Source organism: Oncorhynchus clarkii, chromosome 7, assembly GCF_045791955.1.
Source record: "Oncorhynchus clarkii lewisi isolate Uvic-CL-2024 chromosome 7, UVic_Ocla_1.0, whole genome shotgun sequence".
NCBI classification, from domain to species: domain Eukaryota; kingdom Metazoa; phylum Chordata; class Actinopteri; order Salmoniformes; family Salmonidae; genus Oncorhynchus; species Oncorhynchus clarkii.
The window spans coordinates 48,061,141-48,088,434 of NC_092153.1; the positions used below are offsets into that span (position 1 = coordinate 48,061,141).

The window sequence follows — 27,294 nt, forward strand, 5'->3', positions numbered from 1 at the left end:
ATCACCTGACCTCAACCCAATTGAGATGGTTTGGTATGAGTTGGACCGCAGAGTGAAGGAAAAGCAGCCAACAAGTGCTCAACTCCTTCAAGACTGTTGGAAGAGCATTCCTCCTGAAGCTGGTTGAAAGAAAGAAAGAAAGAATGCAAAGAGTGTACAAAGCTGTCTTCAAGGCAAATGGGGCTACTTTGAAGAATCTAAAATCTCTAATATATCATCATAATACATCATAGTTTTGATGTCTTAACTATTATTCTACAATGTAGAAAATAGTGAAATAAAGAAAAACCCTTGAATGAGTAGGTGTGTCCAATCTTTTGACTGGTACTGTATGTTGACTGGAACACACATACTTTATAAGGCTTGATATTGGGAAGTGGACTGAAACCTGGGCATCCCTCTTGGTCCTATGTCTGTTGTGCAGGGAAAACAACTCAACTCAGAGCTTGTGCTGTCTCCTCCTCTCTCATCCTGGCTTGCTCTCTCCTCTCTCCCCAATCTCCTTCTTTTCTACCTCTTCCTCTCCAGAGGTGGAAAAAGTACCCAATTGTCATACTTGAGTAAAAGTATAGATACCCTAATAGAAAGTTATTCAAGTAAAAGTGTAAGTCAGCCGGTAAAGTACTACTTGAGCAAAAGTCTAAAAGTATTAGGTTTTAAATATACTTACATATCAAAGTAAATGTAATTGCTGAAATATACTTAAGTATCAAAAGTAAAAGTACAAGTATAAATAATAAAATAATCCTTATATTAAGCAAAGCAGACGGCATTTTCTTGTTTTTAAAATGTATGGACAGCCAGGGTCACACTCCCACACTCAGACATGACTTACAGATAGCCAGTGTCACACTCCCACACTCAGACATGACTTACAGATAGCCAGGGTCACAATCCCACACTCAGACATGACTTACAGACAGCCAGGGTCACACTCCCACACTCAGACATGACTTACAGATAGCCAGGGTCACAATCCCACACTCAGACATGACTTACAGATAGCCAGGGTCACACTCCCACACTCAGACATTACTTACAGACAGCCAGGGTCACACTCCCACACTCAGACATGACTTACAGATAGCCAGGGTCACACTCCCACACTCAGACATGACTTACAGATAGCCAGGGTCACACTCCCACACTCAAGACACTATTTACAAAAGATGCCTTTGTGTTTAGTGAGTGCACCAGGCCAGAGGCAGTAGGGATGACCACGTGTTATCTTAATATGTACTTGAATTGGATCATTTTCCTGTCCTGCTAAGAATTCAAAATGTAACTCGTACTTTTGGTTGTCAGGGAAAATCTATGTAAAAAATACAATATTGTATTTAGGAATGTAGTGAAGTTAAAGTAAAGGTTGTCAAAAATATAAATAGTAAAGTACAGATACGCCCACCCAAAAAAAATTAAGTAGTACTTAAAAGTATGTTTACTTAAGTACTTTACACTACTGCTCCTCTCTTATTCCCTCTTTACTTCTGGCTTGCTCCTCGCCTCTCCCTCTACCCCCCTTATCCCCAGTGTGTGTTAGCACCAGGTGGGGTGGCTTATGTCCATGTCTCTGGTCCTCAGGGTGCAGTGTCCTCAGCCCCAACCCAACCCACAGCTCCCATCAATCTGCTTTCTGTCTGGCCTGTCACACATACCGGTACTCAAGAGTTATGGCCCAACTCTCTCTGTCTTTCTCTCTAACTCTCTGTGTCTGTCTCCCTCTTTGTGTCTGTATCGGTCTCTCTCTCTGTTACTCATGCACTCTCTCACACTCTCCACCGCTCTCTCCCTCTCTTTCTCCCTCTTTCGTTCCACCTCCCTCTCTCTGCTACAGGCCTCACTGCTCAGGGGGTCAGACAGCTGCACAGGCCCCAGTCCCAAGGGCAGGCCCTTCTCCCCCTCTCATGGTCTCTCCTCTCTTCTTCTCCTCCTCTCCTCCTGTCCTCTGGGCCCCTGATGCTCATCTGTTCTGAGACACAACACTGAAACCTAGCCCTGTAAGTGTGGAGCACTTACTGACGGTCTGAGTCAATCGACCAATAACTCTACCCCTATCTACAGCAAAAACAATCAATCAAACCAGTGCCTTATCTTTTTTCTACAGTTCTTTTATTTTCAGACCTGTGCCACAAGTGAAAGACTGTGCCAACTGAGGCAACCTGTGTGGAATTCTTCAGGAATGTGGCTTCAGTAAACTTTCTATATTCCTGGCCTTCTACCATCCAACCTCCCCTCCATCCCTCTCTCTCTGCCTTTCCCAAAGCAGCATATAATCCTCTGCACCTGCAAAAGCTCCACACACTGCAGCCTGCCAAAAAAAGGGTGTGTGACCTTGCCTCCATGACCACTGAGGCTGAGAGCGAGAGCGAGAGAGAGAGAGAGAGAGAGAGAGAGAGAGAGAGAGAGAGAGAGAGAGAAAGACAGCAAATGAAGGAGAAAGAGTTAAAGAGAGAGAGGGTTGGTTATAAGAGTTATCAGGCGCATTAAAAACATCTCAAACCTCATCGGAATCGGCCTGGGGCTGGGAACCAAACGGCGCAGCTATTTTTGTGTACTCTTCTCCGTCTTTGGAGTGATGTAATTCACTCTTTTCCCAAGCACATTACAGGACAAGAAAGAGAGGGGGAAGGAGAAAGGGGAAGACATGAAAAAAGTCCCAGAGACGAGGACTGCAGTAAAGGTCCCCAGAATTCCCCAGCTCAGCAGAAAAGGCCTGGCTGATGAAGTTATACTGTTCTCATAATATGAGAACATAATCATTTATTTGGAGAAGAGAAGCTAAGCACTTATATTATCATGTTAATGGAGGTTAAGTCTCATCCAAGTCGAGAGGGAACAGAATGGAGCCAGCTGAAGAGAACTGTCTGGAGTCTATGCTATCTTGCCAGAGTTACGAAACAACATTTGTTCAATATTCACCATGGAGCTTATGGATTTGGATGAGCTCAGGCCTCTGTGTTCCATATTTCTGTGTTGATGCTCAAATAGTGTAACATGAGGCGCTAGCTGGGCCAACGGCCTATAAAACAGGTTGAACTGGAACCTAACTAATACCTCACCCCTAGCTAATTACACAATACCTCAACCCTAGCTAATTACACAATACCTCACCCCTAGCTAATTACACAATACCTCACCCCTAGCTAATTACACAATACCTCACCCCTAGCTAATTACACAATACCTCACCCCTAGCTAATTACACAATACCTCACCCCTAGCTAATTACACAATACCTCACCCCTAGCTAATTACACAATACCTCACCCCTAGCTAATTATACAATACCTCACCTCTAGCTAATTACACAATACCTCACCCCTAGCTAATTACACAATACCTCACCCCTAGCTAATTACACAATACCTCACCCCTAGCTAATTACACAACACCTCACCCCTAGCTAATTACACAATACCTCACCCCTAGCTAATTACACAATACCTCACCCCTAGCTAATTACACAATACCTCACCCCTAGCTAATTACACAACCTATACTTGTCTTCTTTGGGGTTGCTGTAAAACAACAATCATTCCCTCCTCAAAACTGGTGGGCTGAATGCTGTTGGATTGTGTTTGATTCTGGTGTAGAATTCTGGTTGTCGTTGGGCTGCAGGTTCTGCCCGAGGACAACAGATAATTCCTGGTCCTTCTTGAAAACACATTGTGATAGTTTGGTTGCTCTAGAATAAATGAAGCAGGGATGATTGCTGCAATTGAGGAACAGCATGGAATAATTACAAATATGAATTCCCATGCAAACTTAATCTCTAGCATACATGTCCTCTTTATAACACGTACACACACACACACACACACACACACACACACACACACACACACACACACACACACACACACACACACACACACACACACACACACATACACATACACATACACACACACACATACACGCACGCACGCACACACACACACACACACACACGTACACACATACAGTACACACTCAAATCAAATACACACACAAGTACAGAAACCCCAAAACACCCTTTCACAGTGTGGAGAGCTGGGAGAGCTGTCAGGTACAGTATATGGTTGGCGTGCGTCATGTGTATTCCATTAGGTAGCAGATTAAACGGGAGACTTTGTTTTTCACATCAAAGGCTTGTATGTGTGGTGGGAAGCCTCTCAACTCTCTCTCTTCTCCTTCATGAATAACGATTAGAGGTAAATCTGCCTGGTCATGGAGAAAATGGAGAATAGACCTACCTCATTCTCATTCTCCTCTATGTGTGTGTGTGAGTGTGCGCTCGTGTGCGTGTTAGACTTATGTGGTGTGTTTCAGTCTCATGGTTTTAGTAATGATTACCTACTACGTCAGTGATAGTAAGCTGTGTTGGTTTGGTGGGCCATGGGAGGAAGACACGACATGTGTGTGTTGATGATTTTTTGGTGGTCAGAGGACATGCCGTGTGGGTTTGGTGATTGCTCTGGTTAATTTGTTGAGTGAATTCGATTTACAGGGGGCTAAATCCTAACTTGGGAAATGTGTGCAAGTTTGACCGAAAATCATGCAATGATGTCAGTGAGATATTAGCATGAAAGTTTGAGTTGTGTGTACATTTCTCAGTATAGATTGATCCCAAAGTGTGCAAGTGGGATGAATCCCGGCTCTGCTGATCTGTACTGTGTGCTGGTTGGGTGATGTGTGAGGAGCTATTGGAGTCTGCTGACAGCTGTTCTGTGCTGGCTGTGCTGCTGGCTCTGTATGAAACAGAAATAAAAGGCTGTAACACAGCACATTTCTACCCCCGGAGCAGATGTGGAGCTCAGGGTGAGAATGCCACACACAGACACACACATAGAAACTCACATAGTCTCATGGCTCTCCCAACAGCCAAAAAATACCTATAAATGTTAGCTAGCTATTCATTTTATTTTTTCTTGAGTTTCACTCTATTGTCCACTCTACGTTTTTGTGGGTTTTTTTTTTCAAGCCAGGGATCTCAAGGAGAGACTGCAATTTACCCAGGCGGTTAGGGGAGAGGAGAGGGGTGAGAGGCAAGAGGAGATAAGAGAGGATGGGAGAGGAGAGCGAAAAGGTGGAGAAGGGCCAGATTCCAGAGCTGGCCTGTCCAGTAGAACTCTTCCCTGACGACTGTGTGCAGATGGCCTGGAGTGCAGGCCTTTGAGAGGGTGACAAAGAGGGACTTGTGATACGTCTAACTCTGGAGGACTTCCGTCCCCTGCTCCCCCCACAGCTGTGTAGCCCACTGTCCCCCCTCCACCTCCTGATCCGTCCACGCTGTGCTGCCCGTTTGGGCCTAATGTTAACGGAATGTTCTGAAGCCCACACCCGGAGACATGATGTCACCCTCACTAATGCTGTCTTTTCAAAGAGAAATGGCTTTTGTGTGTCCAGGGCCAGACAATGGAGAGAAGGAGGAAGAGAGAGAGAGGGAGAGAGAGAGACGGTTGACCATGCTAGAAGTGGATGACTAATTGCAGCTCCATTTGATTGTAGCCGTGGTGAACCCATTAAACGAGGGTGTAATTTCCTATGTTGTATTGTCCAGGAGATATGGCCTAGTAGGGCCGACTCAGCTGTAAATGTGTCAGAACATAAGCAGCCTATTATGACTTTACTGCACCATCATTACAGGGACAAATTACAGCACAAAGAGAAAGAGAGGAGGATTACATACCTTTACATACTCCCAGTGGAACTGGACCAGAGAGAATGGGATCGGAAAATAAAGAACAACAGAAATGTGATAAATACAGCCTGTCATTATCAATCAATATGTCATATTCATAACAACTATTTCAGATCATCTGGAAGACAAGGAAATGTCAGACCAAAAGCCTATCAAACAACTTGGTAAGAATGACAAGACTATTCTTGTCAACTAAATGAACAATGTAGGTAGAGAGATGGAGGGGTAGAGAGATGGAGGGGTAGAGAGATAGAGGTAGGGTGGAGAGAGGTAGGGTGGATAGATGGAGGGGTAGGTAGAGAGATGAAGGGGTAGAGAGATGGAGGGGTAGAGAGATAGAGGTAGGGTGGAGAGAGGTAGGGTGGATAGATGGAGGGGTAGAGAGATGGAGAGGTAGAGAGATGGAGGGGTAGATAGATGGAGGGGTAGAGAGATAGATGTAGGGTGGAGAGAGGTAGGGTGGATAGATGGAGGGGTAAAGAGATATAGGTAGGGTGGAGAGAGGTAGGGTGGATAGATGGAGGGGTGGAGATGGAGGGGTAGAGAGATGGAGGGGTAGAGAGATGTAGGGGTAGAGAGATGGAGAGGTACAGAGATGGAGGGTAGAGAGATGGATGGATAGATGGAGGGGTGGAGAGATTTCGTTATGGTGGAGATATAGAGGGGTGGAGAGATGGAGGTAGGGTGGAGGGAGGTAGGATGGATAGATGGAGGTAGGGTGGGGAGATGGAGGGGTAGAGAGATGGAGGGGTAGAGAGACAGAGGGTTAGAGAGATGGAGGTAGGGTGGAGAGATGGAGGGGTAGAGAGATTTAGGGGTAGAGAGACGGAGGGTTAGAGAGATGGAGGTAGGGTGGAGAGATGGAGGGGTAGAGAGATGGAGGGGTAGAGAGATGGAGGGGTCGAGAGATGGAAGGGTAGAGAGATGGAAGGGTAGAGAAATGGAGGTAGGGTGGAGAGATGGAGGGGTAGAGAGATGGAGGTAGGGCTGTGAGATGGAGTGGTGGAGAGATGGAGGTAGGGTGGAGAGATGGAGGTAGGGTGGAGAGAGGGAGTGGGGGAGATGGAGGTAGGGTGTAGAGATGTTGGTAGGGTGGAGAGATGGAGTGGGGGAGATGGAGGTAGGATGGAGAGATGGAGGGGGGAGATGGAGGTAGGGTGGAGAGATGGAGGGGTAGATAGATGTAGGTAGAAAAAGTGTATAGCCAGTCCCTGGTTTCTGAGGATCCTCTACCATAATCCCTCTCTCATTCTCTCTTCTACTACTCCTCTTTCTCTCACATGCACACACACTCTCTCCCTCTATCTGCCGTTTCTCCCTCTGTAGCGATGATTCATAAATGAGAGCGCTGTGGTCTGGAGCTCAGGGATAGACTGATGAAAGAAGAGGAAAGTGACGGAGGGCTGCAACTGGAAGCGCACCATCAGCTAACACAGGAAGTTACAGGGAGAGGAAGTCACTGTCTACTGAACGGGGAGCGGACACTCTAAATTCCGCCCCCATTGATCCTAGCAACAACAGGAGCCTTCATTCAGTTGGCCTCACATGTCTCTGAAGCTCAATTACCAAGACAAACTCATCCTAACCTAATAGTGTCTGGGTCTGGGCAGACGTACACCAACCTAACCCTCCTCTGGTCCTGCTTCTGCTGCTTCTCTGGAGGACAGCCTCACTTAGCTCTTTATAGGCTACTTTTAGATACAAAACAGCTTAACCAAGTCATAGGTTCTCTCTCTGTCAGGCAGCACTTTTCTCTCTCTCCATTGTTGCTTCCCTCTCAGCTTGGCAGACAGTGTTTGTTATGAGGAACATACTTACCCAAGCCGTGCTATGAGCTTCATGGCAAGCAGAGAGTGTTGGTGTCCAAGTTTAGAGGATCACTCTAACAGACTCCTGTCTTTTATTAGAGTTGAGATGAATTCAACCTTTTCAGACTGCTGCTAGAGAGATGGCTTCTGAGAAGCCCCTGATCCATCCACCGCTGATTTATGCATCAATTGTTTTACACCTCTGGCTGAGATGCAGCGTTTGTGTGTATGTGTGTGTGTGTGTGTGTGTCAGTGCAACTGGCAGAGATGGAGTGCCTGAAAGCCACATATGGTCAGATTTATATTGATGAGCCATTTATAGTGATGGGAGGGCTGAGTGAGGAGATTTTTCACATACTACTGACACTCCTATGAGGGAGAGAGGGATTTTATGTGAGTGTGTGTGTGTGTGTGTGTGTGTGTGTGTGTGTGTGTGTGTGTGTGTGTGTGTGTGTGTGTGTGTGTGTGTGTGTGTGTGTGTGTGTGTGTGTGTGTGTGTGTGTGTGTGTGTGTGTGTGTGTGTGTGTGTGTGTGTGTGTGTGTGTGTCTCCAACGAATGCTGATATAGAGCCACATCCAGCTGTGTATCAGCCAAGGCTGATATAGGGGCAGATAGCTAAAGTGTAATGATAAGGAGGTAAACCCAGTGATTGAGAGGGGGTTAACTGATCTGAGTAGCGTGGCAGGCGACTGACTCAACTGAGATATAGCTCATAACTCATGATGCCATCCTATTGCATTGAACAGGTGTGCGGGTGACTAAGTTAACCCAAGAGAGAGAGAATTAGAGGGAAAGAGAGAGAGAATGAGAGAGAAAGAGAGAGAGAGATTGAGAAAGAGAGAGAAAGAGAGAGAGATTGAGAATGAGAGAGAAAGAGAGAGAGATTGAGAAAGAGAGAGAAAGAGAGTGAGAATGAGAGAGAAAGAGAGAGAGATTGAGAAAGAGAGAGAAAGAGAGAGAGATTGAGAAAGAGAGAGAAAGGGAGAGAGATTGAGAATGAGAGAGAAAGAGAGAGAGATTGAGAAAGAGAGAGAAAGAGAGTGAGAATGAGAGAGAAAGAGAGAGAGATTGAGAAAGAGAGAGAAAGAGAGAGAGATTGAGAAAGAGAGAGAAAGGGAGAGAGATTGAGAATGAGAGAGAAAGAGAGAGAGATTGAGAAAGAGAGAGAAAGAGAGTGAGAATGAGAGAGAAAGAGAGAGAGATTGAGAAAGAGAGAGAAAGAGAGAGAGATTGAGAAAGAGAGAGAAAGGGAGAGAGATTGAGAATGAGAGAGAAAGAGAGAGAGATTGAGAAAGAGAGAGAAAGAGAGTGAGAATGAGAGAGAAAAAGAGAGAGATTGAGAAAGAGAGAGAAAGAGAGAGAGATTGAGAAAGAGAGCGAAAGGGAGAGAGATTGAGAAAGAGAGAGAAAGAGAGTGAGAGAGATTGAGAAAGAGAGAGATTGAGAAAGAGAGTGAGAATGAGAGAGAAAGAGAGAGAAAGAGAGTGAGAATGAGAGAGAAAGAGAGAGAAAGAAAGTGAGAATGAGAGAGAAAGAGAGAGAGATTGAGAAAGAGCAAGCAGTTATTTTCCTCTCTCTGTCTCAGACTGGTGCAGCAAGTCCTGTCCCCTCCAGGCAGCCATACTAATATTCCCAGAGTTCAGAGGGCCAAGCCACAAATCTGCTCGGCACATGGAAGGAGAGGCGCGCCAGCACGTATAAAAGGCACATACCTCCAGTGCTTACTCTGCCCCGCGGGCCCCCAGCTCCGGCCCCGCCTCATATAACGGCCCAGCAGAGAGAGAGCAGGGTGTTCAACTCCGTAAAGCCTGCCTGCCTCTGAGGCCAGTGGGCCGGGTCGGGTCAGACAGGGCCAGGGGGGACCAGACAGAGAGGACCAGAGACGGACCAGGCGTGTCACAACTCTGGCCCTGCATGATAACACAACGCCACACAGCCAGTTCCAGTAAAACCACTGAGGAAGAGACAGGGGAAACGGCTGCATTGAGTAGGCCTGACACAGCCTGCTGCCCAGCACATAAAACAAGTGCTTAAACAAATAGGCTACCCAGCCATGAGCTAATTCAACACGTCAAATAGGGAGACGGGCAGAAGAGGGACTAGAGTATGGACCAGCAGACTGTGTGGTGAACAGAACACATTGTAGATTTAATAAGAGGATGTGATAAAGCAGCAGAGAGGCAGGCCTCTGTTGGACCTAGTGAAACATATTGAGGTTTTTTCTTCCACTGCCTGCCACAGTTTGTTTGGTTAAGTACACAAGGGGCATAAAGACATGAAACCATGGGAGAACTAAGCCACTGAGTCACAGTAAGACTAGTCTGACTAAGACAAAAAGACATATTAACACATTGTGTTGTGTGGTCTGCACTTGGAGGACAGATTCCAACGACCGGAGAGATAGAGCGAGAGACAAGGAGAGAGTGAGAGGGATCAGCCTTGTTGACTCCTTTAAATGGTTTGCAACGCAAACACGTTTTCCATTCCTTTAATGCATGCGAGTGACACCAGAGTAGGGGATATTTCCCCACCACCATTCCGCTTGCATGACAGCTCAGAGCCAACCTCTGCTCCCAGGCCCCACACACATCTGTGTCATTCAGCCTCGGGGGACACCAAACACATGACAATGAGTCACATGGCCCCGCTGGTGTGTGTGTGTGTGTGTGTGTGTGTGTGTGTGTGTGTGTGTGTGTGTGTGTGTGTGTGTGTGTGTGTGTGTGTGTGTGTGTGTGTGTGTGTGTGTGTGTGTGAAGACCGTAACATTACCATTTGGAGAGACTGTCAAGTACTTTATCATTGAGAGATAGAGATTCCCTTTCCTGTGTCACACTCCTTTGCACTCGAGGATGTGTGTGTGTGTGTGTGTGTGTGTGTGTGTGTGTGTGTGTGTGTGTGTGTGTGTGTGTGTGTGTGTGTGTGTGTGTGTGTGTGTGTGTGTGTGTGTGTGTTGTCCTAAGTGTATTAGTATTCAGAGATGCTTCAGGCCGTCACAGGCCCTTAGCCACTCACTCGACGGCAGGAAAAACACATGTCAAAATACATTTAAATTGAGCCTGATTGCAGGGCCTGCAGTTGGCTGCATTTTGACAAACGACTTTAATAGGTCAGGCTTCAGTCCCTGCATACTGATGAGCATCTGGATAGCTGGAGAAAGAAAAGGGGGGAGAATCTAACTATCTCTGTCTACTACTGTACAGGACAGCAACAGCCAGCACTAACTACAGTCGCTAAGAGTAGACAAACTTCCAGAATTTGTAGGAAAACTATTTTTATTTGATTATGTTCTCTTTGCACGACGTCTTCTGCATTCTTTAGGATTCCGGTCTATTGGATCATACATTGATCAGACTTTGTAGATGACGCATGGGCTTTTTCCTCTCTTTCCTCAATCAGATTCAGACAGACACCTCTGGGCTCAGACAAAGCTGGAGGGTTGGTGATGGAGCACTCTCCCTTTTACACATTTTAACAACCTGTCGCCAGTCTGCAGAGCTGGGCCTTTTACGGCTCCATTCAGACTGAGGCCTGTCTCTGTTTCTGTCCGTCTGTGCTCATCAGGCTGGATGGATGGGGAAAGAAACTGCTAGACGAGACAGGGAATCTGTGACATTTCAAGGAAGAGAGAAGAATCTCAAGGAGAGACAGGGACTCAAACGCATACTATAGTCTACAGGACAGAAGGCTGTGAGGTTCTTCACTTCCTGGTAAGAGGATAGGGCAGAACTTCAAAAGGTACTTGGTGTGAACAGGGCAGGTCCGTGCTGTTCTGCCGCCCTAGTAGAGACCATAAAATGCTGCCCCCCGCAAAACCAGAATAGTTCCAGTAAGCAAAATAACGTTGAAAAGACATCTAAAATACATATTTTCCCACAACGTTGAAAAGTTATATTTTCCAAATGTTGAAAAATACTTATTCAGGTACATTTTTGGTTCTGAATGAAAGTTGAAAAGACTAGGGGACAGAAGAGAGAACAGGAGACAGACTGCGGCTGGGGAGAGAGAGAGGCAGCAGGAAACAGATGGGACTCCAATGGTTTAGTGATCAGCTTGGTCTCAATCAGTAGGAAGAGAGAGCAGAGCACCATGGGCCATGTGAAGACCTACTGTATGTGAGGACTGGAGAGAGAGAGCGAGCGAGAGAGAGACAGAGACAGAGAGAGAGACAGAGACAGAGAGAGAGAGAGAGAGAGCAAGCGAGAGAGAGGGAGAGAGAGAGAGCGAGCGAGAGAGAGGGAGAGAGAGAGAGAGACAGAGAGGAACAGAGACAGAGAGAGAGAGAGAGAGAGAGAGAGAGAGAGAGAGAGAGAGAGAGAGAGAGACAGAGAGAGAGAGAGAAAGAGAGAGAGAGAGAGAGCAGCCCTAAATCCACATGTATTACTGGCTAATGCAACCAGACTGCACACTGGATCCACTGGCCACCAGCCACACCACATATACAGTAGGCTGTACAACACTACAAACAACACACACACACACACACACACACACACACACACACACACACACACACACACACACACACACACACACACACACACACACACACACACACACACACACACACACACACACACACACACACACACACACACACTTTGTTGTGTCAAATTTGTGGGTCTTGTCATGTAGGGCTCCCTTGAAAAAGAGACTTTGGTCTCAATGGGACTCCCTGCCTAAATAAAGTTAAATGTTGTTTTTTTTAACACAAACAACAGCTATACACACGTGTGCACACTAGACCTCCGCTGGCCTGGAGGAATAGCTACGCTAAACGTGGGGGCGTGGCCCACTCAAACCACATGCCTAAATAAAACAGGAACATAATACGTTGTTGTTTTTTCATGCATGTGGTCTTGTGTAGTCCACACCCCCATGTTTTGCATAAAAGTCTATGGATACACATTGGCAAGCACAGTTGCACACAACAATATGCCTCATGCAAATCAGCAGACTTCATGAGGAAACATTAGTGGCACGTCATAGGGAGTGATAGATATACCACTCTGTAACAAATAGCCTTTAATTTGTTAGGGTATAAATCACTCCAGCAGGTAATTACGTTGGACATCTTTCACTTTTATCGTGCAAACAGATCAACCTCAATAAAACTTAGTGACAACCAAGTCAGACCAGTTTGTCTGTCGACTGATTCATGACCTTTTTAGATAGGCCTTACCGTGAGTCACTCTCTCTCTCACTCTCTCTCTCCCTCTCTCTCTCTCTCTCTCTCTCTCTCTCTCTCTCTCTCTCTCTCTCGCGCTTACGTGTACATACACACATCACTGCACAGGCATGTTCCCTGCTAAGTGCCATTGTAATAGTGCATCATGAAGATAAGGGGGTCAATGTACACTGCCTTCCAAAGCACACACAATAGGCCAAGAACCTCTGAGTTTGAGTAGGGGCTATTTTCCTGAAATAACCCGAATCTGAATGATCTAGAGATTGGGAATATAAATGTTTGATATCAGGCTATGGCTGTAAAGTAGTCCATAAATGTTGTAACTGAATAGATTCATTTATTGAATATAAACAAAACTGCACAGTCAAAACCACATACCTGTACCTACCTTTCACTACATTACTACCAATGTAGGTCTATAGACCGAGGGGCTGTTGAGAATAATTCTGTCATCAACTCCTATCTATAAATAAATAAACAAACTCTTATATGTCACCAAACATCAAACAACTTCCTGTGTGCATGTATGTATGCTGTATGTAAATGTACATGACCTAATGTCACACCTCCATATGAGAGGAACAAGCCTGGGCTGAATCACCAAGCGTTCTCCAGGCTGGCCAAACATATGAGCACATCGACCCAGGACCAGGAGAGCCTGCTAGAGCCTGGTCGTATAAGCACCCCTCAGGGACAGGGCCTCTAAATAAATTAAATACAGCCAATCAATAGGGGGAGTCTGATACCGGAGCTCTGGACACACAGGTGGCCTAACACTTCATAAGACAGAAGCCTGGGGGGGGGGGAGGCCGGAGGCAGATAGATAGAGAGAGAGAGAGAGAGAGAGGGAGAGAGAGAGGGAGAGAGAGAGAGAGAGAGAGAGAGAAGGGGGCGGAGAGGGGCTGGGAAGCCAAACCTGCTTGCTCTCTCTCTCTTTCTCTCTCTCCTACAGAAAACAGACGTCCATACACTCCGCTGTACAAACACACACCTTCTGTAGAACTGTGCTTGTACTACCACGCATACCTACCTACACACACACACACACACACACACACACAAAAGTGTGAATGCACTTCCTGAAGAATTCCACCCGACAGCCTTTGAATGGCACGGCCCGTCGGCACAGAGTGTGTGTGTTTAAACAAGCCAAACAAGGGCAAGCGCTCCAGCACACCGTGCTCCAACCAGACAATCACAAGCCAGCTGGCCCGGCATCCCATCAGCCAGAGTTAGTGGAGTTGGAGGACAATAATATTCCCAACAAATGAAGACTTGTTGTGAGCTCTGGCCAGGGGGAAGGAGGAGGGCTTGAATCAGCATGGCAAACAATCAAGAGAGCAATTCTATCGACATGAGAGAAATTACTCCCAGAAACAGCCCATAATATTGACGTTTTGTGGCTCTTTGCCTGTCCGGTGTACTGAGGCGTTTGAGGGGACGCCTTATACACTACCAGAAGAAGGCAGAGAAAAGAGACAAGCCACTCCCTTATCAACACAGTACTTGCGTTTGAGGCTGTTGCTCCACAACCTCCAGTGAACCATGCAGTCAGCAGCAGGTTGTTGCTAATGTGAGACTTGGAGAAACACTCACATTCTGCATCTGATGCACATGAGCTAAAAATGTATATTTGTCGTCTTTAAATGACAAAAATCCTCAACACAGGTGAAAAACTAGGTTACACACACTGACCTATAGAGTACGGTAATCAGTGGTTAAATTGGGATTTGGGGGGTGGGGGGGTTCCTAGTCCAAGGGCGCGCAAGCACATAGCAACACTGGATGGGAGACAAAAGACACATCGCCTTCAAATGTTGATATTTGGTTATGTTGACAACCAAACACAATTCAGTTACACTTTTGTTAACTTGTCGACAAGTTAACAAATGATACGTTTGATTCACGTCTCCACCTAAACCGAAAAGTTAAAGAACAGGATTAAGCCAGTGGCTCACATGAAAATATCCAAGCATTAGATATCCTTTAAATGTTTATATTTGGTTGCGTTGTCAACCAGGCAACAATTCAATAATATTTTTCTCATACAGTAAATAGCCTACAGTTAAGACTATCTTACAAACTGATTAAACAGTATTTATTCAGCTTTAAAATGAGTAGCACACCCATGGGCATATTTTGAGGTTAGCCTCATGTAACTATAAATGTCTTCTTACAGAATCATAAAAAGTGTGCATGTTCAAGACAGCACGCAAAGGTTGCAGGTCTGTGGACAGCGTCACAATTGCTGCGCAGAATCTCGAACAGCAATGATCACTTGCACTTTGTACTTTCAATGTGATCTCATCTGCAATCCAGGTCATTTGGTTGTGCTATTAGATGAAGCACAGTGATAACACATTATGTTGTTGTACTCTATAAATACAAACATATTTGACATTGTATTCCCATCTTTTAGATGGTGGAAAGCATAGTGATAACACATTTGGTAATTCAACAAACTTCTGGCTGTTTTTTTGAGTGGCTGATTAAAGGATGAAATCGCCTTGATCTGCATCTCAAATATTAACCCCAAATCCCACGTTGGAATGACATGGTGTGTCCAGCGGGTAGTAACATATTGATCATGACTCGAATGTCCCCAAAGCAACGTTCCACTGGCACTCAGCCAACAAAGGATCATGCACTGTGAATATAATGTAGGTCTTCTATCTGTTACACCTGACCAGTGTGAGCCTACATTTAGCCCCGGTCCTCCCCACACATTCAACCCCATCGGCGCCATAGACGAGCGCCAGCGAGCATAACTCACGCTGCTGCTAAACACTCCAGGTCTAATATGGTATATTTGACTCATTTCTTGGATTTGAGAGTTGAACGCTGCCTAGTTACACTAGAAAGCTCTGTGATCCTCCTCTTTCAGCAGTGGCCTAAAAACTGCTTTCAAATGTGTGCTTTCCCACTACTGCGTTACGAATGTTGCACAGTAACTGGGCATGTGGAGCATAATTCTCACCCTACGCGGCTCTCACCATTTGAATGCGCCTCGAGAGGAATCTTATGTTCTTGCATAAAATACTGCAGGCTAAACAACTGAATAGGTCAACTATTCTACTATGGGTTTGTCTTATTTAGCTGTTGCTTACTCTTGTTTTTGGCTGTGGAAAATGAAATGTGGACTACAATTTTTCATTAGATTATTCAAATAACCAAAGGTATTCAACGCTGCCTGACTCTCATTTTGGATCATACCGGTACGGGTGTCGAACCCGGCCCAATTTAACCCCTAGACAGTAGTAACAGACAGTCAGCTCACACTCACTCAAAATGGAAGGGTTTTCTAGGCATGCAGGCAAAGCACCTTTCACTGCAGTGCCAATGATGTCAGAGGGAGTCTGTTAGGTAGCCAATTAATTATCCTGTGGTATGGCACACGATGCCCTCTGGGACAACCAATTAGGTGCTGACAGCTAGGAAGAGATCTACAGCCGCCTGAAGGCCTGGATGGGCTGGGGCAGCATGGAGGTGAGGATAGAGGGCTGGGGCAGCATGGAGGTGAGGATAGAGGTCTGGGGCTACATGGAGGTGAGGATAGAGGTCTGGGGCTACATGGTGAGGATAGAGGGCTGGGGCTGCATGGAGGTGAGGATAGAGGGCTGTGGCTGCATGGAGGTGAGGATAGAGGGCTGGGGCTGCATGGAGGTGAGGATAGAGGGCTGTGGCTGCATGGAGGTGAGGATAGAGGGCTGGGGCTGCATGGAGGTGAGGATAGAGGGCTGGGGCTGCATGGAGGTGAGGATAGAGGGTTGGGGCTACATGACATTGAGGCTGGGTAAGGTTAAGAGCATTGAAGTAAGTAGGAAAGTAAGTAAGACAGGGGTTTAGGCGATAAGATAGAGTGACCTAGGGGAAGAGTGAGAGGTTGGAGGGAGAGGGGGATGAGGGGCTGAATGAGAAGATATCAATGGAGGAATTGAAGGCCTGGAGACAAGGAGAGTAGGGAAAGTAGAAGGGTAGAGAGCTGAGAAAGAATCTCAGGGTTACACAGTAAAGGTGTGAGTGGTTATGAAGGAGAAGGGTTGGGGGAGAGGTTCCAGGTAGATGGACACTGAGGTGAGGGGCCAGGGAGAGGGACACTGAGGTGAGGGGCCAGGGAGAGGGACACTGAGGTGAGGGGCCAGGGAGAGGGAAATTGAGGTGAGAGATTATACTGCTCAGTCCAGTAGAACAAGTAATTTCACCTCTGTCAACTCTACACAAAGACAGGCAGAGCCCTCTGGCTTGGCGCTTCCCCCTCAAACACACAGCAGAGTGCAATGTGGGAGCCAAGCCCAGAGCCATGACACACAGAGCAGAAACATTCTAACACACCAATCACTACCTTCAGGGAGATCCAGCTGTTAGACACACACACACTGCATCTCTTCCAGAGGTGTAAAACCTGTGCATAAATCAGCTGTGGGTCAGGGCTTCTCTGAAGTCATCTCTCTTACAGCGGTCTGGAAAGGTTGGGTTCATCTCAATGCTATTAAAGGACACGTATCTGTTATAGTGGTCATCTAAACATTCTCTCCACTACAGTACAAAGCTTATGGGAATCAGATAAGCTCAGGACAGCTGGCAATAGCCGTGCTTCAGAAGGAGAGCTCAGGTCTGATTGGCAGTGACAGTATGAACCCACAAATTGCATGGACCTAATCACTCCTCAACAAGCCTGTTCAAAACTCCCTCAGAAACAGGCTGAAACAGCATGATGAAATCACTGACTGACTGACTGAATGGATGGAAGGAAGGACAATGGATGGATGGATAGAGCAATCATTTACCTTTCAGTATTGAAGCAGATGCTCTACTAGCCTAGCTACAATGTTGCTCCAGGGAAGCAGATGGAGTCAGCCTTTCACTGGTTCCACAGCCAGTGGGGTGTGGTGAGAAAGGCTGTGTTACTTACATAGTCAATGTTTTATTTTTTCTTCTCCATTCGACATAAAAATAATTACATCATTGTCTGACCCCTGACCCCTATGGGCTGTTCCAGATGTTTCCAGATGGCGGTCAGCTGTTAGCCGAGCTTTTAGCTGAGCTAAACTAAACAGACATGTCAGCAGTGCTTTGCTCTCCCAGGCCAGGCCAAGCTGGTGGGGGCCCACAGGGCCAGAGAAGAGGGACCAGGGCTCTCAGCCTGCAGCAGGTGCCACCATCTGGCCAATGTCACAGCACTATAGCCTCTAGAGAACAACTAGGCCAGGGGTTCTCAAAGTGGGGCACGCAGAGGTTTAACAGATTAAACTCATTTTGGCCAAGGGATCCGTGGAACAAGTTTAGAGGGTATATTACAATACAATACAATGTAATATTATATACAATTTATGTTCTGAACACTGGGCAACATGGGCCTGGGAGGATCACTGGGATATTGGTATCCACAGTGCTCCACCAACTATACATTTTTCAACTTAATACTTATTGTATATATTTTTTTGCATAAATTCACCGTAATTTAAAGCTAGAATCCTTAGTTGCTACATCCATTTTTGTATGGAATAGCATGATACACCCAATGATTCGTAGAGAATGTAACTTATGAGCATAGTTAAACTGTTATACCCCATCAGAACCCAAAATATAAGCTTGTTTTACGCCAATGTTTGTAAACAATGTAGATGGTTAAAACTATAATGTTGATATCATGGATGGTATCAGTCCTTGCGTCCATAGCTCTGTCTATGAATTTGAGAGTGGTTATTTCTCCAGGCTCATTCCTTCAGCGTTTTTAAAAACCAAAACAGAGGAGTGTGGAATTGCAGGAAATTAGCTTGAAAACTGCTACATTTTATCACTGACACCAAGAGGTGGGTCTTTAAAATGTTCCTTCCCAGGTCCTGAGACTTGGTTCCTCTGGCCATGCACTGCCGAAGTAAAACTCCTTCAATAATATTTCTATCTCACTCGAGTTGTAAGGGGTCCCTGATGAATTTGCTATCACAAAGGTCTCCCCGGACACACAATGTTGGAGAACCCCTGAACTAGGTTACACATCCATGCCTCAGAAATACAGGAGCTTACTTCCAGAAAAGAATTTCAGAAAAATATTACCCTAACCCTAGACCTGACCTTAACCTTAACCTAATCCCTTATTCTAAACCTGAACCTAACAATAACCTTAGCAAGCAATTCCTTATCAACAGATAGTTTGTGGATAGTATGACCATCTGTAGAGTATCTACAGATGCACTATCCACACTATCTAAATAAAGTGTGACCTATTCTAGATTGGATTATTCTATGTTATTAATTTTCAAATCCATGCAGTAAAAATGTTCTTTGAACGGTGCCCAGGCAAGAACACACTGTTAATCAATTTGACATTGATTTGGCTGAAATTGAAACAGATGGCCATGTGATGATGAGAAGGATGAGAGAGGGAGGAGAGAGGAGTGTAACTAAGCAGTTTCCCCTCATGAAAGAGTGGTTGCGCTGTTAAACGAGTGTGAGGTTAACCTCTAATTACAGGGTGCTCCCTCCCAACGTCTCTCTACAGTGATAGAGATTTACAGTATTTATCCTCTGCTCTCCCATCCCATCCCCCCATCCTCAGGTGATAAAGCCCTGGCATGGTGGAAATTGATTCCTTCAGCCTCTATGTCTGTATAGCTTATATGACCCGATTCAGGAAATTAGGCGTATGTTGCAAGTCACAAATTCACAGGAGAGCTGTTTGAACATAAAAAATATTTTTTTATCAAAATGCATTTTTTGGCAGAAATGCCTCTTTGAACATGTGAACTTTCATGTGCTTTAATATCAAACTTGCCATCTGTAAATACGAATAAAATGGTTAAATTACGAGCCTAGTTGATTTAGCCGAATAAAAAGTGAGCAACCTTCCCGCTAGCTATGATTGGCTGAGATAATGAGTGTGCTGGACATGCTGAGAGAGGAGTTTGGATTGGCCTACCATATAGCACGCGTCTGTCTATTGGAGCTGGTCAGTATGTTTAGGTAATCGTGTTTAACACGGCTTTAAAAAAAAACATGTATTGCGTAGTAAAACTGCATAAACCTAATGTCAAGTTGAAGTGTACTGTTAGCTAGCTAGCTAACGTTAGCTGGTTGGCTTGCTAACTAATGTTACATAATGCGTTGGGATTCATTGTTTACCTATCTAGCTACATTTTTTAACAAAAGACTCTTGTCTTAGTGTGCCAGAGCGCAGAAGAGCTGATGCCTTTTTGAACGCTCAACACACTCGTTGAATATGTCCGGTGTCAGTAAACATTGGCAACAAAGTGTAAATCAATTGTTGCCAGCAGCACAGGTACAGTCAGCAACTCTCTGGATAACGTGAAAAAGCCTAAGCAGCTCTGCTAGGGCAAGTGAACCGGTCAGATTGGGGTGTTCTCTCATTATGTGTCTGGAAGTAGCTAGCCAATGTTAGCTTGGGTGCTTGACTGTAGTTCAGAGCTTTCAGAACAACCCTACTTATTGGCCAACGCTCTGAACGCCAAACCACAGATAAAGCGATAGGGCGAGTAATGTTCAGTGAGCTGTTCTCTCTCTCTTAGAGAGAGAGATGGGTTGGGTTAGACCAACCCTTAAAGAGACGGGTGGGGCTAAAGCTTAAGAAAGGTGTGAACAATGCTGAATGGGTGTAGACAAAGAAGGGCTCTCCAATAGTAGTACCAAAACATTCAAAGGCCATTTTCTCAAAAGTGAGTTTACATGTTTATCAACTTTCAAAGGAAAATTACTTTCCCATTGTTTCCTCAACTGTAGTGTATGATATACCATTCTGTATCTCTGAGTCTCTAATTTTATCCAATGTAAAAAAACTGAAATTAAAATGTTACTACCTAAGACCGAATCCAGGTGGTGAGTCACATATTGCTTTCTTTCTTTCTTGACCCCCCCCCCCTCCAGTCTCTCCTACTCTCCCCCCTCTCTCCTCTATATCCCCCACCACTCTCCTACCCTCTCCCCCTGTTCTCATTCTCTTGACCCCCCCCCCTCCAGTCTCTCCTACTCTCCCCCCTCTCTCCTCTATATCCCCCACCACTCTCCTACCCTCTCCCCCTGTTCTCATTCTCTTGACCCCCCCCCCTCCAGTCTCTCCTACTCTCCCCCCTCTCTCCTCTATATCCCCCACCACTCTCCTACCCTCTCCCCCTGTTCTCATTCTCTTGACCCCCCCCTCCAGTCTCTCCTACTCTCCCCCTCTCTCCTCTATATCCCCCACCACTCTCCTACCCTCTCCCCCTGTTCTCATTCTCTTGACCCCCCCCCCCTCCAGTCTCTCCTACTCTCCCCCTCTCTCCTCTACATCCCCCACCACTCTCCTACCCTCTCCCCCTGTTCTCATTCTCTTGACCCCCCCCTCCAGTCTCTCCTACTCTCCCCCTTCTCTCCTCTATATCCCCCACCACTCTCCTACCCTCTCCCCCTGTTCTCATTCTCTTGACCCCCCCCCCCCTCCAGTCTCTCCTATTCTCCCCCCTCTCTCCTCTACATCCCCCACCACTCTCCTACCCTCTCCCCCTGTTCTCATTCTCTTGACCCCCCCTCCAGTCTCTCCTACTCTCCCCCTTCTCTCCTCTATATCCCCCACCACTCTCCTACCCTCTCCCCCTGTTCTCATTCTCTTGACCGCACTCCAGTCTCTCCTACTCTCTCCCTTCTCTCCTCTATATCCCCCACCACTCTCCTACCCTCTCCCCCTGTTCTCATTCTCTTGACCCCCCCCTCCAGTCTCTCCTACTCTCCCCCCTCTCTCCTCTATATCCCCCACCACTCTCCTACCCTCTCCCCCTGTTCTCATTCTCTTGAACCCCCCCTCCAGTCTCTCCTACTCTCCCCCCTCTCTCCTCTATATCCCCCACCACTCTCCTACCCTCTCCCCCTGTTCTCATTCTCTTGAACCCCCCCCCCTCCAGTCTCTCCTACTCTCCCCCCTCTCTCCTCTACATCCCCCACCACTCTCCTACCCTCTCCCCCTGTTCTCATTCTCTTGACCCCCCACCCTCCAGTCTCTCCTACTCTCCCCCCTCTCTCCTCTATATCCCCCACCACTCTCCTACCCTCTCCCCCTGTTCTCATTCTCTTGACCCCCCCTCCAGTCTCTCATACTCTCCCCCTCTCTCCTCTATATCCCCCACCACTCTCCTACCCTCTCCCCCTGTTCTCATTCTCTTGACCCCCCCCCTCCAGTCTCTCCTACTCTGCCCCCCTCTCCTCTATATCCCCCACCACTCTCCTACCCTCTCCCCCTGTTCTCATTCTCTTGACCCCCCCCCCTCCAGTCTCTCCTACTCTCCCCCCTCTCTCCTCTATATCCCCCACCACTCTCCTACCCTCTCCCCCTGTTCTCATTCTCTTGACCCCCCCCCCCTCCAGTCTCTCCTACTCTCCACCCTCTCTCCTCTATATCCCCCACCACTCTCCTACCCTCTCCCCCTGTTCTCATTCTCTTGACCGCACTCCAGTCTCTCCTACTCTCACCCTTCTCTCCTCTATATCCCCCACCACTCTCCTACCCTCTCCCCCTGTTCTCATTCTCTTGACCCCCCCCTCCAGTCTCTCCTACTCTCCCCCTTCTCTCCTCTATATCCCCCACCACTCTCCTACCCTCTCCCCCTGTTCTCATTCTCTTGACCCCCCCCTCCAGTCTCTCCTACTCTCCCCCCTCTCTCCTCTACATCCCCCACCACTCTCCTACCCTCTCCCCCTGTTCTCATTCTCTTGACCCCCCCCTCCAGTCTCTCCTACTCTCCCCCTTCTCTCCTCTATATCCCCCACCACTCTCCTACCCTCTCCCCCTATTCTCATTCTCTTGACCGCACTCCAGTCTCTCCTACTCTCCCCCTTCTCTCCTCTATATCCCCCACCACTCTCCTACCGTCTCCCCCTGTTCTCATTCTCTTGACCCCCCCCCCCTCCATTCTCTCCTACTCTCCCCCTTCTCTCCTCTATATCCCCCACCACTCTCCTACCCTCTCCCCCTGTTCTCATTCTCTTGACCCCCCCCCCTCCAGTCTCTCCTACTCTCCCCCCTCTAGATCCCTCCCCCGCTCTCTGATTCTCTGGGTTCCTCACCAGGCCCACAGTCCTTATTGGAAACACATGTGTGGGGCCCAGATAGTTTTCTGCTTGGATTGAGCTAATCACGCAGAAAATTGTGGGAAGCAAACATAGCCCCGAGACCTGGAGAGATATGCTCATTACAGACCGCTAACGGCAGCCATGTTGGTCACGTCCACACCACCGACCCTGACAACAATGATCAGCTCAAACATAACTGTCTCCTAGCCTTGGATAATAGAATAATAGATATAAAAAACATGTCAGAGTGGGAGTATTTGTTGTGAATCCCTGTGTCCTGTGTGTGTCTGCTACAAACAGATTCCCTCTGGCCTAAAGGCCTGGGTCTGATGAACACTGACATCCAGCTAGGGTGTCCCTGCAGCTTCTCTGAAAGGTCAAATGCCTGAGAAATCGTTCAGATCTGGGCAACAATCATAAATGGATGAAAAGCAATAATCACTGCATTCTCTTTAGTTTGGGTTTAATACCCATCAATGGGTAGTGAGACACATAGTGCAGGCTAATGTAGAGTACATGTAAGGTACATAATGTTCTACGCTCTCATCGTGGTCAAATACAACTGTCATCTTTGAATGTCAATAAGCCTAAATAGAACACCGTGAACACTGCCAATGCACATAACTACAGCAGTGATGCAATAGGCACAAATATTAATCAGTGTTTGGTTATCCTAGCACATGAAGTACCTCTCTAGAAGGACAGCAACGTTGATCAAGTCAGTCCTCACACAATCACCCCACATAATTCACTAATACTGCTGATATTGAAGCAGGCCCAGCCCTTCAGAGATTCCATTACATCAACACACGGGCACAAACACGTGTGACAGGCCCTGACCCAGTCTGGGACTGCTTTATGAATCACTTCCCTGATGGGGAATATTCTGCAGCAAAGTCAGAGACACATAACCATGAGATGTATGATCCATGGGTGCCTGTGGCTCAACCTCCTATGGATCATCATGCTCTTCTCCTCATCCAGCTGAACACAACCGTGTCCTGTCTCCCAGCCAATGATAAGACTCTGGGCCTTGGCCCTGTGTAAGGGGTGTCTGTCTGTCTCCATCCTGCCTGTGTACTCATCCAGAGTCCACCTCCTCATCCAAGTCTATTAGTCACCAGTACCTCTGCTTGTTGTTCTAGCGGAGGCCACGAGGCTTGTTCTCAGATATGCACCGGGAGCTGTAGAGGAGTACCTGCCAAACTGCATCCCACTGGGAGTGTGTGTGAGGGGAGTGTGTGTGTGAGGGGAGTGTGTGCATGTGAGCGGAGTGTGTGTGTGTATGGCACATAGCACACAGACCCTCGTCCATAGTCCTGCCAAACACATTAACCATAGAGATGAATGACAAAAAGAGAGAGAGATATGCCTACATAAACAGATATCATAAACTCTCATCTCTAACCATGGCAAAACTAGGCCAATAATATCCAATGTGAGGGGTCTGAGTGAGACAGGCACAATTAGCCCCATTCTACCACTCAGCTGGAGAGCAGTTTATGTGACTGTATCATGATGTGTGTTGTCATGTTAATAAATCACGTCCACTGATAGGGACGACTTCATGTTCATGACACAGAAAACCATTCAGGAGTTTAGCACAGACTTCTAGAGTCTGTTAATGGGTTAGGCTACCAACAGAACTCTGTTAATGGGTTAGGCTACCAACAGAACTCTGTTAATGGGTTAGGCTACCGACAGAAGTCTGTTAATGGGTTAGGCTACCGACAGAAGTCTGTTAATGGGTTAGGCTACTGACAGAAGTCTGTTAAATGGGTTAGGCTACCAACAGAACTCTGTTAATGGGTTAGGCTACCAACAGAAGTCTGTTAATGGGTTAGGCTACCGACAGAACTCTGTTAATGGGTTAGGCTACCAACAGAAGTCTGTTAATGGGTTAGGCTACTGACAGAACTCTGTTAATGGGTTAGGCTACCAACAGAAGTCTGTTAATGGGTTAGGCTACCGACAGAAGTCTGTTAATGGGTTAGGCTGCTGACAGAAGTCTGTTAATGGGTTAGGCTACTGACAGAAGTCTGTTAATGGGTTAGGCTACCAACAGAACTCTGTTAATGGGTTAGGCTACCAACAGAACTCTGTTAATGGGTTAGGCTACCAACAGAAGTCTGTTAATGGGTTAGGCTACTGACAGAACTCTGTTAATGGGTTAGGCTACTGACAGAAGTCTGTTAATAGGTTAGGCTACCAACAGAACTCTGTTAATGGGTTAGGCTACCAACAGAAGTCTGTTAATGGGTTAGGCTACTGACAGAAGTCTGTTAATGGGTTAGGCTACCAACAGAACTCTGTTAATGGGTTAGGCTACCAACAGAAGTCTGTTAATGGGTTAGGCTACTGACAGAAGTCTGTTAATGGGTTAGGCTACCAACAGAACTCTGTTAATGGGTTAGGCTACCAACAGAACTCTGTTAATAGGTTAGGCTACCAACAGAAGTCTGTTAGTGGGTTAGGCTACCAACAGAACTCTGTTAATGGGTTAGGCTACCAACAGAAGACGAAAGGTTTCAACAAGACATCCTTTAATTGTTAAAACAAAATGAGTATTCCTGAGACCAGTTCATTTCAATGTGTACTACAGGCTATAACTTTCAGTCCAGAAAGTGAGTTAGTAAAGGCTTTGCAAATTCCATCATTCTGACCATGCAATTCCATTCTATGTTTTATCCAATGATGCCTTTTTATGATGTCTCTGATCTCATTCTATTTGCCTACTTAGTGTGGTTTCGGATGCTCTTTCAACATCGATAGCTTCATGTCTACTCCCTCAACAAATACATTGGTACACATGGTTAGTGGGTATAAACATGGGGTGCTAATCCAGGTGGTGATGGTGAGTCAGCTCAGGCAAACGGCTCCAGTGGGGGGTGGATTATCAGACAGAGCTGGTCCCAGCAGGGTGGAGGTTCTAAGGGAAATGAGGAGGTTGTAGTGTGAAGGTTGGTTCCTGCTTGCCTGGTAGGAGCAGCATGCAACAGCTGTGTCTCCTCTCCCTCAGCCTGTCTGCACGGGTAATACCAGCTCCAAATATGTGCTGACACCAGATACCTCCCCAAACACACATGGTCGCCTCACCCCACACACACCCTACACCTCTACCATCCACACTCTCCTCTTTCTCTCTCTCTCTCTCTCTCTCTCTCTCTCTCTCTCTCTCTCTCTCTCACACACACACACATCATACGCACACACAACACACTGACCTCTACACACACAGCCAGGTCAGGCCAAAGGTCAAGCACACAAAGGTCAACAGGGCCTATTAAATAGACCAGGCCTCCAACGCTAATTGATACCATTGTGTGACTAAACAGAGCAATGTACAAGCAGATGTGAAACCATAAGACTCCATCTTCTAAACAACAACATCAAGTTACATTTCCCTACGGTTACATGTGTACCAGCCTCATCTCCCTTTTTCGGACTGTAGATATTGGCGTTAGTGAGGGGAACCCGGGACTAGATATACAGTCCAACCATCCAGCAGTAAACAACAGCAAGTGCAGAGTAAATCTTCCCTGGCTCACATACTCTCTCCAGGCTCGCTCTGTGCCAGCGAGTACCAGATATGGATGAGGGTATATAAACACTAGCCCATATGGATCACTGAGCACAGGAACAGAACACTGCATGATTGTCTCCTCTCTTTTCTTGTATTCTTCTCCTCACCTCTTTTCTCGAAATGTGCCACACGGACAAACATGGATTCTCTCCAAAGAGCCACAGAAGGGTCATGTCTGTCATACGCTTGTTTAGGGACTTCATTTCAATCATAACAAAAGTGGAAATATAACACCATTGTTAGTGTACCAAATCGGACACGCATACATAAGACATGCATCAGTACACACACACACTCACTACCATACGTTCCACCTGTTTGCAGCACAATCCAGTGTGACGAAGGCAGAGCAGGAAGGTAAACGACAGAGTAATTCAAACAAATTGGGCGTGGGTTTAGACCTGGGCCTCAGGGGCCAAAGGCCCTCTCATGTCAACAGTGTTTGAGGGAGAAAATGAGGGAGAGGGCTTGAGCAAAGGGGGGGAGCACGAGAGGGAAAAGAGAGTTATTTCTGTAGTCAAAGTTACCCTTTTTACATGTTAAACTGTATTTACTTTGGTGACAACTTCTAGTTACATATGAGTTCTTTCAGAGAGACACAAGACGGAGAGAGGGGAACAGAACAGAGAGGAGTGGAGGTGTTTGTTAAGACTGGTTGCTCTCTCTGAGCTGGTTGCCAGCTCCTGTCTGCTGAGGCATAGAGAGAAAGAGAGCAAAAGAGAGAGAGAGGCTGGCTGTAGGTTGTCTGTCAGTTCAGTGCTTTCAGGCGGCTGTTCCAGCCCTGTGTTGTTGGGAGGAGGACCGAGGAAACATACATCATCCCACTTTTGTTCCTGTCAGACAGACGCACCAAAGATAGGTCACTCACTCTCTCACTCTCTCTACAAATATTAGCTTTTTGGATCTCTCTCCCTTTCTCTCTGTCACTCTTTCTCTCCAACAGCAACTCTCTAGAGCAGAAGTAGACCCCACAGTGGG

General features: G+C 46.6%; 1 pseudogene; it reads right to left on the bottom strand.

Moving 5' to 3' along the window:
• Window positions 1-1,052: 1,052 nt before the first annotated feature.
• The window catches only part of LOC139412606 (mitochondrial S-adenosylmethionine carrier protein-like), a 75,354-nt pseudogene continuing 49,112 nt past the window's right edge, over window positions 1,053-27,294 (bottom strand).